The sequence below is a fragment of the Peromyscus maniculatus genome, chromosome 2 (assembly GCF_049852395.1).
Source record: "Peromyscus maniculatus bairdii isolate BWxNUB_F1_BW_parent chromosome 2, HU_Pman_BW_mat_3.1, whole genome shotgun sequence".
NCBI classification, from domain to species: domain Eukaryota; kingdom Metazoa; phylum Chordata; class Mammalia; order Rodentia; family Cricetidae; genus Peromyscus; species Peromyscus maniculatus.
The window spans coordinates 79,091,478-79,105,306 of record NC_134853.1 but is presented as its reverse complement, the minus strand read 5'-3'; the positions used below and the strand labels follow the sequence as shown (position 1 = coordinate 79,105,306).

Below are 13,829 nucleotides of genomic sequence, written 5' to 3'. Positions count from 1 at the left end.
ATTTAAATAACATTTTTGTTTGTTTGCTTGTTTGTTTTTCGAGACAGGGTTTCTCTGTATAGCTTTGCACCTTTCCTGGAACTCACTCTGTAGCCCAGGCTGGCCTCGAACTCACAAAAATCTACCTGCCTCTGCCTCCCGAGTGCTGGGATTAAAGGTGTGCGCCACCACCGCCCGGCTTAAATTTTTCATTTATTTTACATATGGACTGCAGTTTCCCCTCTCTCCTCTCCTACCCCTCACTCTCCACCCCTACCTCCACTCCCGCCACTTCCCATCTACCCTCTCCCCATCCACTAATCCTCCATCTCTGGAGTAACTTATACCAGACCTTGAAGAGAATGGCACTTGAGAGTGACTGTACTGTCTTCTTTAGTCTCCCCTCTGCGGTACTCCTTCCTGTTTCTCTAGCCTATGCCAGGGTGACACCCTGACAGCCACCTCTCTTCCCTCGAAGCGTTTTCACTTCTTTAAAAGCTCCTGAGGGCTCCAGTTTCCTGACCACACTCAGAGCAGGGTTGTTTTGAAACCACTTGGATCTGATCACCAGACACCAGCATGGTGCTACACAGAGAAGTTAGTAACGGATGCCTAATATTATTTTATTGCTATTAATGAAGGTAGAAACTGCTGCTCACTGATTTGATTCCCTTCGGGGCAGTGTGAGGCATGAGGGTCTCACAGCCATTAGCATCCCAGTGTTCATACCTATGTACAATGCTTCCCTGTTCTCCACCTGAAACCAGAAGACTTGGGCTGTGTACAGGTTCCTCATGGAGCCTTCACTTGTCTTGTTGGGAAAAGTGTTTTCCCAATCACTTAAAAACAGGAAATCTCATATTTAAGAAAAATAATTAGATGTATTACTTAGCCCCCTTTTTAAGACACAGTCATAGGAAGTACAGGGGCAATTTATTTTTGAAGAGTTTTCATTTGCTGACAAACTGAAGTCCGTCTCTGGACTTCTTTCTCAAGCATACTCCAGTTTATTAAAAAGTGAAGACTGACTAGGCCTTAAGATTCTGACCCATCTTTATATTGACTCATCTGGAAATAACAAAGTTCCTGAGTCTCTTTGTCTGATGCAACCATACAAAGCCAATCATAGAGATTCTTCTTCTTAAGGGATTTCTTGGTAAGATATTTCACATGCCTTTTAGAGCACTGTTTCTCAGAAATGCCTGATTGCATTCTTCAAGTGTTCAATATGAACGGCATTCTTGACTTCCAGTAACTTAGCTTTCTCCAGTAGAAATGACTTAAACTTTCCAAAATCAAAATTCCCTCTCCTCTCAGATGAGTGAAGTCCAAATGAAGCCTCTAGGTTGTTCTCTCAGGCTTAACTTTCTGCATCAGCACCTTGACCCAGTGCCTATGGAAAGATCTAAGGATAGGGTAAGAAGAAAAATGTTTTGTGCACATTTCCCACTCTCCATGCTGGTGCCTTCTCCAGTCCGAACTTACGAAGGTCTCATGAATGCTGCCATCTCTGTGAGTTCTATACATGCACATCACCCCTGTTGTGTCTGGAGAACACTGTCTCCCTGCAGTTGTCTGCCATGTCTGGCTCTTACACTCTTTCTGTCCCCTCTTCCACATAGATCACAGTTCTGGGAGGAGTGGGAGAAGGGAAAGATTTTTTTTTTTTTTTTACCAAAATACATTGTATGAATTTTTTTTTTGGGGGGGGGCGGTTGTTTTGAGACAGGGTTTCTCTGTGTAGCTTTGGTGCCTGTCCTGGATCTCACTCTGTAGACCAGGCTGGCCTCGAACTCACAGAGATCCTCCTGGCTCTGCCTCCCCAGTGCTGGGATTAAAGGCGTGCATCACCACTGCCCGGCATATGAAAATTTATATTCCAGAAATGGACACAAAAGTAGGCTGGGTCCCAGGTATGAAGAGCTTTGGAATATCTGCTTTGATAAAAGGAAGAAGTTGGTAGTGCTTTGAAACATGAGCATTCGGATATCCTTTGCTTGCTTGTTCATTTCTGACAGGGTCTCTGATAGATCAGCCTGGTCTCAAACAAAACTGGTCTTGAACTCTTGACCCTCCTGTTTCCCCCTCCCAGGTTCTAGGAGAACAGCAGAAGTAAGGCTGTGAGGGAGGAGGAGTGGAGAGGGTGAACAAGAAAGAGTAACTGGGAGAGAGAAACTTACATACTTTCTCTCTTATGCAGAATCTAGCTATAAAACACCCGTGTGTGTGTGTGTGTGTGTGTGTGTGTGTGTGTGTGTGTGTGTGTGTGTGTGTGTGTGTTTAAAATATGAAAGCAGAAGAGAGACAATCTGGGTGGCCAAAAGGGGACCAGTGAACAGTGGGTAGAGAGGAGGAGCAGGATAGAATACTGGGTGTAGTGACTATGAGCAATGTATAATAATACCTATGCATAAAATTGTCAGAATGAAACCTATTATTTTGTGCTAAAATTAATTTTTAAAAAGAAAATATTTTAAAAGAGTTTATAATTCTCAAAGCACTGAAAGTTCTAGAAATCATGTAGCTTATAATTCCATATGGGAATTCTCTCTCTCCCCTGTCCCTTCCTCCTCCCATAAGCATGAATATGTACACACAGTATGCTCATGCATTTCTATACGTACACACATTTCTTGTGTGCTGAGTTTGCTGTCCCCTCCTGGTTCCATTATCCCCTCCTCCAAAACACAGGAAATGCCTGCTTCTCAAGTCCTTTATGACGGGCCTCTGGAGTCAAGATTGGGGTCCATTTCTTGGCTTCAGTGGGGACACCAATCCCCTTTCTCTTAGCACCCTAACACATGCTTTCACAGAGAGATGCCCTTTGATCTTTTTTTGGCCATGTCCTGTCTTTTGCATCTGTCACTGAGGACAGTAAGATGGTGTGAGCCAGCTGGTAAATCCTGACCATGAGACTTCCTTGGAGAACACCGTGATGGGGCTGGGGAATCCCCACCCCACCCCACCCCCGACAATGGGACAAAGCACAGATTTTGTCACCTTTTAACAATCCTGAGGATTTTTATTTCTCCCTCTCCTGCAGGCCCAGAAACTTCTGAACCTCTCTTCTGCTGTTTGCCACATTTTATTGTATTTTGTTTCACAGGCCTCACTTCTTGTTACTTCTCCACCCAAGACAGTGGATTTCCAGGTTTCAGAAATAATGTCACATCTCCTTTTGTGTCCCTTGTGCCTGGCATAAAGACCCAGTCATTGTGGATGGAATAAACAAATGAAAGGGAATATATAAAAGAACCCAGAATGGAGTACTTCATTTCTTCAAACATCAAATAGTAGAGTGCACTGACTTAAAACCTTTTAGGATAAGCTCCAAGATGTTTAATTCTCATCCTTTCCCGAATTCTCTCTAATGAAAGTAACCAACCACATGAGAATGAGAGATCTGCCACAGCACCAGGCACTTGGTTTCAAACTAGAAGCCCTAGGCAGGTTCTCTGGAATGCAATTAGTCAGGTGGCGTGTAGACAAGTTAATCCTAACGGCTCATCTTGATGCCTGCACTGTCCCTAGATTCAGACAAAGGTGTTCTTCCCTTTAATCCTCTGTGGCAGGACAGATGGTACTTACAACCCAACTCAGCATCTGGGAGATGTTTTCCATGCCAAAAATTAAGATGCATGTCCTCCTCTGTGGCCCTCACTTGCAGCTGTGGGACTTGGGCAGTCTTGCCAGGAGCTTGTTCATCGGATGGCCCTCTTGTTCATCAAGGCTGTTACTACAGAGGTAGAAAGCGTGCAAAAGCAGGAAGTAGAGCTGCAGCTGAGCTGGAAACATCCTGGTGTGCTGATGGGATTCCCTCCTGTCTATGAAGGTTTGAGGTTTTTATTTGGAGACACAGCCATGTATACTAGGCTGTCCTCAACTTGAAATGTAGCTTAGGTTGGCCTTGAACTCAAGATTCCCCCTCCTGACTGCTCAATGCTGAGATCATAGGCATGCAGCACTGTGCCTATTCTTCTTAGTTTTTTATCTAGCTGGCAATTGCTGTGAACCTACTGTGTGCCAATAGATGCTGGAGGAGAACTAGATGATCAGCCTCTGCCCTTGAACAACTCACAGTCTGAGAGTAAGCAAGCAATTCAAATTTGCCATGGAAGCGCCCGAAGGAGGGATACTCAGACCCTGATGAGTGCAGAGAGGAGATGGCTCACTAGTTTAGAAGGAGGCCAAAGTAAAACTCAGTTTTAGAGAGGCCACAGAGTGACCCTCTAGATTAGTATAAAATAGTAACCTTAGCAGGGCTCAGAACTATGAAGTCAGATCCAGGGCTTATTTGAACGGATTGTGTTTGGGTGGGGCTTTTAGCTACAAGCAGAAGTTATTAACAACAACAAAATGAAACAAAATGCCTTGGAGCACTGGGTTTAGGACGATTTTAGCCAAGAACTCCACTGCTAGCATGGGTCCAGCCGTTACCCCAGAAGGGTAAAATGTAGCCCTCCATTGACACTGACCATAAGCCTTGTGCTGCTGGCTGGACTACAGTCCTGAATACTTCTGAAACCCAGCAGAGGTCTGCAGATGCAGCTTAGCTAAGTGCTTGCCTACTGTGTACAATACCCTGGGCTTGATCCACAGCACCACATCAAACTGAGTGCGGTGCCTGTAATCCCAGTACTGAGAGGTAGGGGCAGAAGGATTAGAAGTCGAAGGTCAACACTCAACTAACTAATGGGTTCAAGGCAAGTTTGAGCTACATAAGACCCTCTTTCTCCAGATCAACAAGGAATGTTTTTTTAGAAACAAAAACAAGTCAAATGGAGTTTCCCAGATCATCAGAAGGAAGATTCTTAGATTCTCACTCATCTTGCCTCTTGTCTTAACATCTGTTGGAGTCTGGAGTTTGTGCAATGATGAACTAAATCTCCATCAGATCCTTAAATGCTGGAAGAGAAAGTCCCTAGCATCCTCAGTTGTGTTTCTGGTCCTTGGGTCCAACTTCACAAATGTGGTGTCTCAGGAGTGAGAAGATGGAAAAGCCAGAGAACCTTTACCTCCTCCTGCATTATGACTCAGAAGAGCTGATTTCCCTAACAAAGCCACAATTCACTCTCCTTGCTCAGTTTCTCTTTGTTGGAACTCTCCTGAACCCAGCACAAACACTCAAAACCACTTACCACCCACCCCTGCATTGTGCAGCCTGACTTCAGCTTTATTCTCACCATCATTTGAGAAACAACTTAATTATTGACCAAACTCACTCACTGAGGTTTGTGGTTCAACCTTTTGCCTCAGATAACAGGCCAGCCTAGCTCTAGGGATTGGTCACACTGGTCCAGAGATTCTCACTCCTGACCACTGGTTGGGAAAGAGAGCCCTTACCCATCTGTGTGGTGAAAAATGGCTTCCTCCACTGATGCGGGGCAGATGCTGGCTATATTCTGAAAAGGGGCTGTGTAGAGAGCAACTTCCTGTATTGGGTCTGTGGTGCTTTTAGGTCAGTGGTTTTCAAGGTGAGGTCCCCTGAGCAGTACCTGAGGGCTCACCCTGAAGATAGTGAAACAGATATCCTGGGAGGAGAGCACACCCAACTGTTTTAACAAGTCTTCTGTGGAATTTGGAGGCTGGTAAAAAGCTTAGGAGTAAGGTTGGCCCAGGCTACATGTTGGGGAATATTATTTTAAGGTGTGTTAGTTATGCTGCATTTGTTTAACTCTGTGAAGCTGTGTTACTTTGCCTGTCTAAAACACCTAATGGTCTAATAAAGAGCTGAATGGCCAAGAGCAAGGCAGGAGAAAAGATAGGTGGGGCTGGCAGGCAGAGAGAATTAATAGGAGATACTGAGAGGAGAAAAAGAAAGAGCAAGAGATAAAGGAGTGAGGAAAGAAGGGGCCAGCACCCAGCTACATAACCAGCAACAGAATAAGAAAGAAAGGTATACAAAAATAGAGAAAGGTTAAAGTCCAGAGGCAAAAGACAGACAGGTTAATTTAAAGTTAAGTAAAGCTGGCAAGAAACAAGCCAAGTGAAGGCTGGACATTTATAATTAAGAAATAAGCCTCTGTGTATGATTTATTTGGGAGCTGGGTGGCAGGCTCCCAAAGAAACAAAGAGTAAGAAAAAACCAACAACAGCTATGTTTGGTGTGACACCCCATAAGCCATACTCCTTAAGAATCGGCTACCCCCATTTTACTGTCGATCTTCTCTGCCAATTATGCTGGAACATCTGAGTTCCTGCCCACTCAGATGGAATACAAGGGGCAGAAGATAACTGAACAGATGTTTTGGGAAATTATTATTTTTTTTTTGGCAATAATTGGGTTTACATACAGGTACATGGCTAACAGTTTGGGTGGATGTCTACAGAGTTATAGCTGCCTTTGCTTTCTCGTATTTGCTGACACTTTCTCTGTGGCCTATATATCAACATCCCCTGAAGTGGTCACCTGTTCAAGACTCAGGCACAGAAGGCAAGAAATCAGGGACAGAAAAAATGAAGAGACATGCTAAAAATAATTGATCGGTGCGTTCACAATTCAGCACTTGCTTTTGTTTCCTGTAAGATGAACTGGATTGCTTTCATAACCAAAACATGAGCTTAAACCATCGATGTACTGACGACGCAGCTGCGTAGAGATCTAGCTGTCCTTGTTTCGTTTCTAATCCAGTCGTATCTTAACTTATAACTGTTTTATACCATCTCTTCATAATCTTGTTATGGAGAACAGGAGTATAAGTATGCAATGCTTCTTTCGGGTATACATGATGAATAAACACCCCATAACTGCTAGTGTTTCTTTTTTCTTTGTAATATAGTTTTACAATAGGTTCTCACTGTGTATACTAGGTTGCCTCCAAGCTCAAATTCCTCCTTCTTCAGCCTCCCAAACTGCTGGGATTACAGGAATAAGCTATCACACCCAGTTTGATAGTCCAATTTGTAACAATCAGATTTTCACAATTCAGTATGGATCACTGAACTGTTTTAATTGTGGGTTTTGGTGGTGGTGGTGGTAGTGGTAGTTTTTGTTCATTTGTTTGTTTTGTTTTGTTTTTTTGAGATAAGGTCTGTTTACATAGCCCCGGCTGTCCTAGAACTTGCTGTGTAGACCGGGCTGGCCTTGAACTCATAGAGTTTCACCTGCCTTTGACTCTGGAGTACTGGTATTAAAGGCATGCCCTTCACACCTAGCCCAAATAGTTTTAATTAAAACTCATTATGAAAAAAAAAAAAAAAGCTTAGGATCTAGAAAAAGGAGTTATTTTTGACATAGTACCAAGTTTTTCATCCTTCATGGATTCAACCACCTTCCAGTGTTCACTGATTATAGATAGGAGCTGGGGGAAACTTTATTTAAAACAATGAGCTTACCTAAATCATTTTAACCAACTCTCCTTTTCAAAAAACACATCCCAAAGAAAGCTATGCCAATTGGACACACCAACAACCTCTACACCAATTCACATCTATTGTCACACTCTACCCATACTGCAGCCTTGAAAGGAAAGTCATTGCCACAATAAAACAGACTCTGGAGAGTTAATTTATCTGCCCAGGCCCACATAACTAGGAGCTCATGACTAAGCTCCAACAGGACAATGGCACAAGTGGGCAGAATCTAGCAAGAAATCTCCTGTGACTTATCCATAATCATTATATCTCAAAGATTATTATTTCTCATAGGATATCTGCTTCAACTAATCATATCTCTTGCTAAGGATGTGTCTTTTTGACTTGGTGAAATTTTTAAGGATTGTTCTTTCTTGAGTAGTCTTTTTATTAATAAATATAACTTCATATAAATCTTCTATTATCCTTGATGGCTTTGTAATGAATATGACCCAAAATGGGTGTACAAGCTTGGTAGCCCATCCTAGGTGCAGAAGGTAGAAAGTTTGTATCGAGAAGCTGCCCGACCGCCCTTGTCAAGTTCAAACACAAATGAAGCCATTGACCTTCACCAGTTTTTATGAAATAAGTGGCTATTTTTCAGCTGCTGCTAAGCCTTCTCTTTACATTTGTCATATTGCTTCTGATCCCACATACATTTTGTTCCTATTAAATCACTCCCTACTTTTTTCTACCTTCCTGACTTAGCTTGATAGCATGGCTATTTTGTCCCTCAATCCCCAAGACCCACACATATATAAACTCTACTCTTGCCCTGGGTAAATCCACTATTCTCTTTCCTTCTCTTCAGCTGCTGAACCACATTACCCCCAAATTAAAGTGCACAGCAGTGCTATGGACTAGCTTTATCTCAAATCCATGCCTTCACCAGTGCAGGCCCCTGACCCTCCCTATCAAGGTGTTCACACCATACTAATTCTTTCCGTGACTCCTCTCTGTGCTCCAAAACTTACACACACACACACACACACACACACACACACACACACACACACACACACACACACACACCAACCACTGCTCTCAGGTCCTACTCATCTCATGTCACTTATGTTCCATGTCACATTGAAAAGAATGACCTCCAGTCATTTCTCCACCCCTGCTGTTGGTATCCTGAGTGCTTGTCCAGCTTGCCTTTCTTCCTCCCACAGAGCAAGAGAGGGTCTTTTCTTTATGCCATGGATAGTCTTTCTAGATCAGCTTAAGACTTTCCTTAAGTGTGTTCAAGGCTTTGTCTCCTCCTCAAAGTTTTGTCTTCTTAATTCTTGCTCAGTTAAACTCCTTCCTGTTTTATCAACAGCCTCTGTGTCCTTGCGATTTCCTTTGTTGTGCCGGTGTCCCGAGGCACACCCCCCCCCAAGCAAGACCACCACAGAGCCAGGACAAGCCTTTGTGTCATATGATTGGGTGAGGGTGTGTAACCTTTGAATTTACTGGTTGGGGTTTACAGTATCATTTTTTGGGCAGGCCTGGACAAGTCCCAGGCTTTGTCCTTGAGCTGCCATGGAGACTGGCTGGCCTCGCACGTTCACATTGACCCATGCACATAGCTCTAAGTTGGTGAGGGTTCCCAGACAGTAACAATTGACTGAACCTTAAACAGTCAGAGTACGTGCAGAAAGGGAGCTACTGCAAGGACTATGTCATAGCCCTTCCAGAAACTGCTTGCTCAAGACTCAGGAAACTGAAATTGAGGCCTGATCTCTGAGAGAAGGCTGAGCAGCCTGTTATGATGTCTGCTTGGTCCTTTCACCTTAACCTCAAAGTAGAAACATGATCAAGTTCCTCATGTATAAACCTTTCTTGTTGGGAGGGGACCACAGTGGTTGAGTACCTGCCTAGCATGCACAGGGCCCTGGGTTCACTCCCCAGCAACACAAAAACAACAAGAAAAACAAAGTCCCTTCCTCTTCCATTGTCTGCTCCACCTCTAAGGAATCATCCATGGCCACAGATTCCACTTCTTCTTTTCACTTGAACACAGCTTTCTGGTTCTTTCTTCCATCACTCCTCTGTAACCATTGACTTTCTACAGGCAAAACCATTGGCTTATCCAGAACCTTCCTAATTTACTTCTTTGCCACATCGGATCTTTTGGAATCTCTTCTTTTCAACTCTCTCCTTTGATATTCCTCATACTGGTCTCTCTCAACTCTTATATCTTCCTGTCAAAGCTGGTGTCTTCCATGGCACCCTTTCTATGTGTTGTTCTTACACTAACTTTTTCGGACAGAACTTCACCACACCCAGATGGTGATGTGGAAGGGAGGCTTTGCTACCAGAGAGTACAACAGAGGGTCCACTCAACAGAAAAGCCCTAGATAGTCTTCATTAGCTTAAAAGAGCTGCTACTTTCTCGTATCTATTTCTCAACTCTACATCCAAAAACCTGAAAAAGCAAGTTTATCTCTTTTAATGTGAACTTGCATAAATTGAGTTTAAAATGATACTTTTAAAAATAATAATTTATTATTTGTAATATGTAGATATTAAAAAGTTATGTGTTTTATCTTGGGTAAATCATTGAGAGTGGGATGTCTGGGCCATTGATTAAGTTTGTATTTAGCTTTATAAAAAACTGTTAACTGTTTTCCAAGTGATGGAGTCATTTACATTTTCACCATCAGGATACGAGAATTCTGATTCCATATCTGTCTTAGTTAGGGTCACTAATGCTATGATGGAACACCATGACCAAAAGCAAAATGGGGAAGAAAGGGTTTATTTTGCTTATACTTCCACAGCAATGTTCACCATCAAAGGAAGTCAGGACAGAAACTCAAGCAGGGCAAGAACCTGGAGGCAGGAACCTGGAAGCAGGAGCTGATGCTGAGGCCATGGAGGGGTGCCTCTTACTGGCTTGCTCCCCGTGGCTTGCCCAGTTTGCCTTCTTATAGAACCCAGAATCACCATTTCAGGGATAGCATCACACACAATGGGCTGAGCCCTCCCCATCCATCACTAATTAAGAAAATACCCTACAGCCAGATCTTAGGGAGCATTTTCTCAGTTGAAGTTCGAAACCTTTCAGATAACTAGCTTGAGTCCAGTTGGCATAAAACTAGCCAGGACAACTGACCCCTCATCACACAAACACATCCCTGTTAAGCCCATCCCTTTCCTTTATTGCTCATCTCCAAGCACACAGTCACATCAACATCACAATATAAAACATTCTACAAACTTAAAAGTCCCAAAGTCTTTACAAATTCCAACGCTAAAATCCAGTCTCTATTAAAATCTAAAATCTCTTTAAAAAATTCAGTCTCTTAATCTCCCTCCTGTAACCAGGCAAGACTTCCAGTGGAGGGACTGGGACGCCACCCCAGCCACATAACCTTTGACCTACAGTTTGTCCTGCCTGCAAGATGTGCTGGGGTAAGGGTGGTGCAGAGATTTTGAGAGTGACCAACCAATGACTGGTCCAGCCTGAGACCCATACCATGAGAGGAAGCTCATCCCTGACACTGCCTGGAGGACCAGAACCCAGAGGTGGGATAGCCCAGAGATCTAGAATAGAACCAAACATGATAGGCAAAAAAAAAAAAAAAAAAAAAGAAAGAAAGAAAAACAAAAACAAAAACAAAAGCAAAACCTCAATGAAATGACTCCTAATGATATTCTGCTATACTCATAGATTAGTGTCTAGCCCACTGGTCATTGGAGAGGCTTCACCCAGCAGCTGATGGAAACCGATGCAGAGAACCACAGTCAAACATAAGGCATTCAGGAAATCCTGCAAGAGAGGGGGAGGAAGAATTGTAGGAGCCAGAGGGGGTCAAGGACATCACAAGCAAACTCACAGAATCAACTAACCTGGGCTCATAGGGGCTCACAGAGACTGAACTGACAGCCAGGGAGCCTGCATGGGGCTGACCTAAGCCCTCTGCATATGTGTTACAGTTGTGTAGCTTGGTCTCCTTGTGGGACTCCTAACAGTGGGAGCAGGAGCTGTCTCTGACTCTGTTGCCTGCTTTTGTGATCCTTTCCTTTTACTGGGTTGCCTTGTCCAGGCTTAATACAAGAGGAGGTGCCTAGTTTCACTGTAACTTGATAAAACATGGCTGGTTGATTACCATGGGAGGCCTGCCTTTTTCTGAGGAGAAATGGAGGAGGAGTGGATGGAGGGAGGGGTGGTTGGGGAGGTGGGGGTGGAGCTGGGAGGAGAAGAGGGAGGGGAAACTTTGGTCTGGATTTAAAAACAAACAAACAAATAAAAATTCAGTCTCTTAACTGTGGGTTCTATAAAAATAAATTAATTAATTAATAAGTAGGTAAAATACATTCTTACTTCAAGAGGGAAGAATCAGAGCACAGTTACAATCAAATCAAAGCAAAATCAAACTCCAAAAATGTAAATAAGTCAATGTCAGAGGTCTGGGAGTCACTCAACATCTAGGCTCCTCCAATTGCCTTGGGTCACTTCTCCAGCTCCGTCCTCTGCAACACACACAGCATGTCTTCTAGGATCCAGCTGACTCCATTCCACTGATGCTGCTGTTCTGTTCTCAGTGGTCGACTCCTGGTACTGGCATCTCTAAAATGCTGGGGTCTTCTGTTGCAACTGGGCCGTGCTTTCACCAATAGCCTTTTCTAGGCTTTCTTCATGGTGCCAATCCTCACTTTCTCTGTATGAGTTCTCCAATCCTGGGTCTTCAACTGCCATTGAGGCTGTACCTTTGCCAATGGCCTTTCCCGGCTTTTTATAGTGCCGAGCCTCAGCTGTTCTCCATGACCTTGTGCCTTTAAAACCAGTACCACCTGGGTAACGCATTACCAAGTCCATCTGCCAGTGTAAGGTACAACCTTGGCCTCCTCTGGAACACAGCTTCTGTTTGCTGACTCTCAGGAAACACTTCCGGAAGATTTCACTTCAATGATGCTGGTTTCTTCTTAATCACTGCTAATTTCTCAGGTCCAGCTGACCAGCATCAAGTATTCCAGTAAAGCAAAGGTTTCACTTTAGCAGTTCTGATATCTTGTTAATCATAGCTGGTTCTTCAGCACCAGCTAACCAGAACTACCGATTCTTCACGCAAAAACCCCAGTAGAGTCTTCGCTTCCTTCTGAAACGTCACAAGTCAGGCCCCCATTGTCTGCACTGCTCTCAACATTCTTACCTTCCAAGCTCCTACAGAAGAGCTTACTGAGCTCTCAATACTCAATGAATCTTCTAGCCCAAAGTTTCAAAGTCCTTCCACAATCCTTCCCAAAACATGGTCAGGTCTGTCACAGCAATACCCCACTCCTGGTACCAGCTTGTCTTAGTTAGAGTAACTATTACTGTGATGAAACAGCATGACCAAAAGCAACATGGGCTTTCTTATGCCAAGTTGACATGAAACTAGCCAAGACAATATCCACTGGGTCATATCAGTTGTATGAATTTTAATTATTTTAGTGAATGTGAAATATTATGTTATTAGGAATTTAAATTTCTGTGATGATTAGAGTTATTGAATATATCATTTTTGTATTTGTTAGTTATATTTGTCTATCTCCTTACTATCCCTAATCTTAAAATAACTGGAAAAAAATCCATTGGCCAAGGATTGGTGTGTCCATTCTATGAACAACAGTCAGCCATGGGAAGGAACAATGACCAGGTTACAGAGCAGCAAATAACGTCCACAGACAGTAGGGTGAGGGAATGAAGCCAGATGTAAAACAGCATAGACTGAATATATTCGTTTCCATGGAGTTCAAGGATAGTCAAAACTAACTCATGGAGTAAGAAATCCAGCAAACGTTGCTCTGAGGGTGACTGGATTGTTAAGGAAGGAGCACAAAAGAACCTTTTCTGGGCCTCATGTGACAGGTTAGTTGGTAAAGCAGTTGCCTTACAAGTGTGAGAACTTGAGTTTGATCCTCCAGAACCCGTGTTCAAAAACAACCAAAAGGCTGGGGCTTATGTTGCAAAATTGTAATTCCAGTTGTAGGGCAACAGAGGCAGGCAGAGGTTCACTGGCTACCCAGCCTAGCCTGCTTAGTGACTTCCAGCTTAGATGAAACATTATCTCAAAAAAAAAGTAAGGAAAAACAATTAAAAAAAAAAAAAGCCCAAAGTGTTTTTCATCTGAGGAACAATAGCTGAGGTTTGTCCTCTGGCTTAACACACATCTATACCTCTATAAACCTACATGTACATGAACACACACACACACACACACACACACACACACACACACACACACACAAATCTTCTGGTTTATGAAGATCTTTAATACTTTTATTATAGCTTTTTATTATATTATATTATATAAAAAGGCACACTCCTTTTTATCAGAATCCATCTAAATTAAGATCTAAGAATGTTCTATAAGTTGTACCTTTTAACATACAACAATAAAATTATTTTAGAGTTTTTCTTTTCTTTTTTTTTTCTAACTAGTGTCTCTGCCTCTGTAGTCAGCATTACATGGCAAGGCAGGAACTGGGGGCTCATGGAAAGGTTGGGAGCTTGTTAAGTGAGCCTG

At 43.0% G+C, this 13,829-nt stretch overlaps 2 pseudogenes; one reads left to right on the top strand and one right to left on the bottom strand.

Annotated features, from left to right (window-relative positions):
* Window positions 1-1,014: 1,014 nt before the first annotated feature.
* On the bottom strand, window positions 1,015-3,774 carry LOC121827489 (ribosomal protein eL22-like 1 pseudogene; annotated as a pseudogene).
* A 2,382-nt stretch (window positions 3,775-6,156) lies between these two features.
* On the top strand, window positions 6,157-6,462 carry LOC121827584 (signal peptidase complex subunit 1 pseudogene; annotated as a pseudogene).
* Window positions 6,463-13,829: the final 7,367 nt, after the last annotated feature.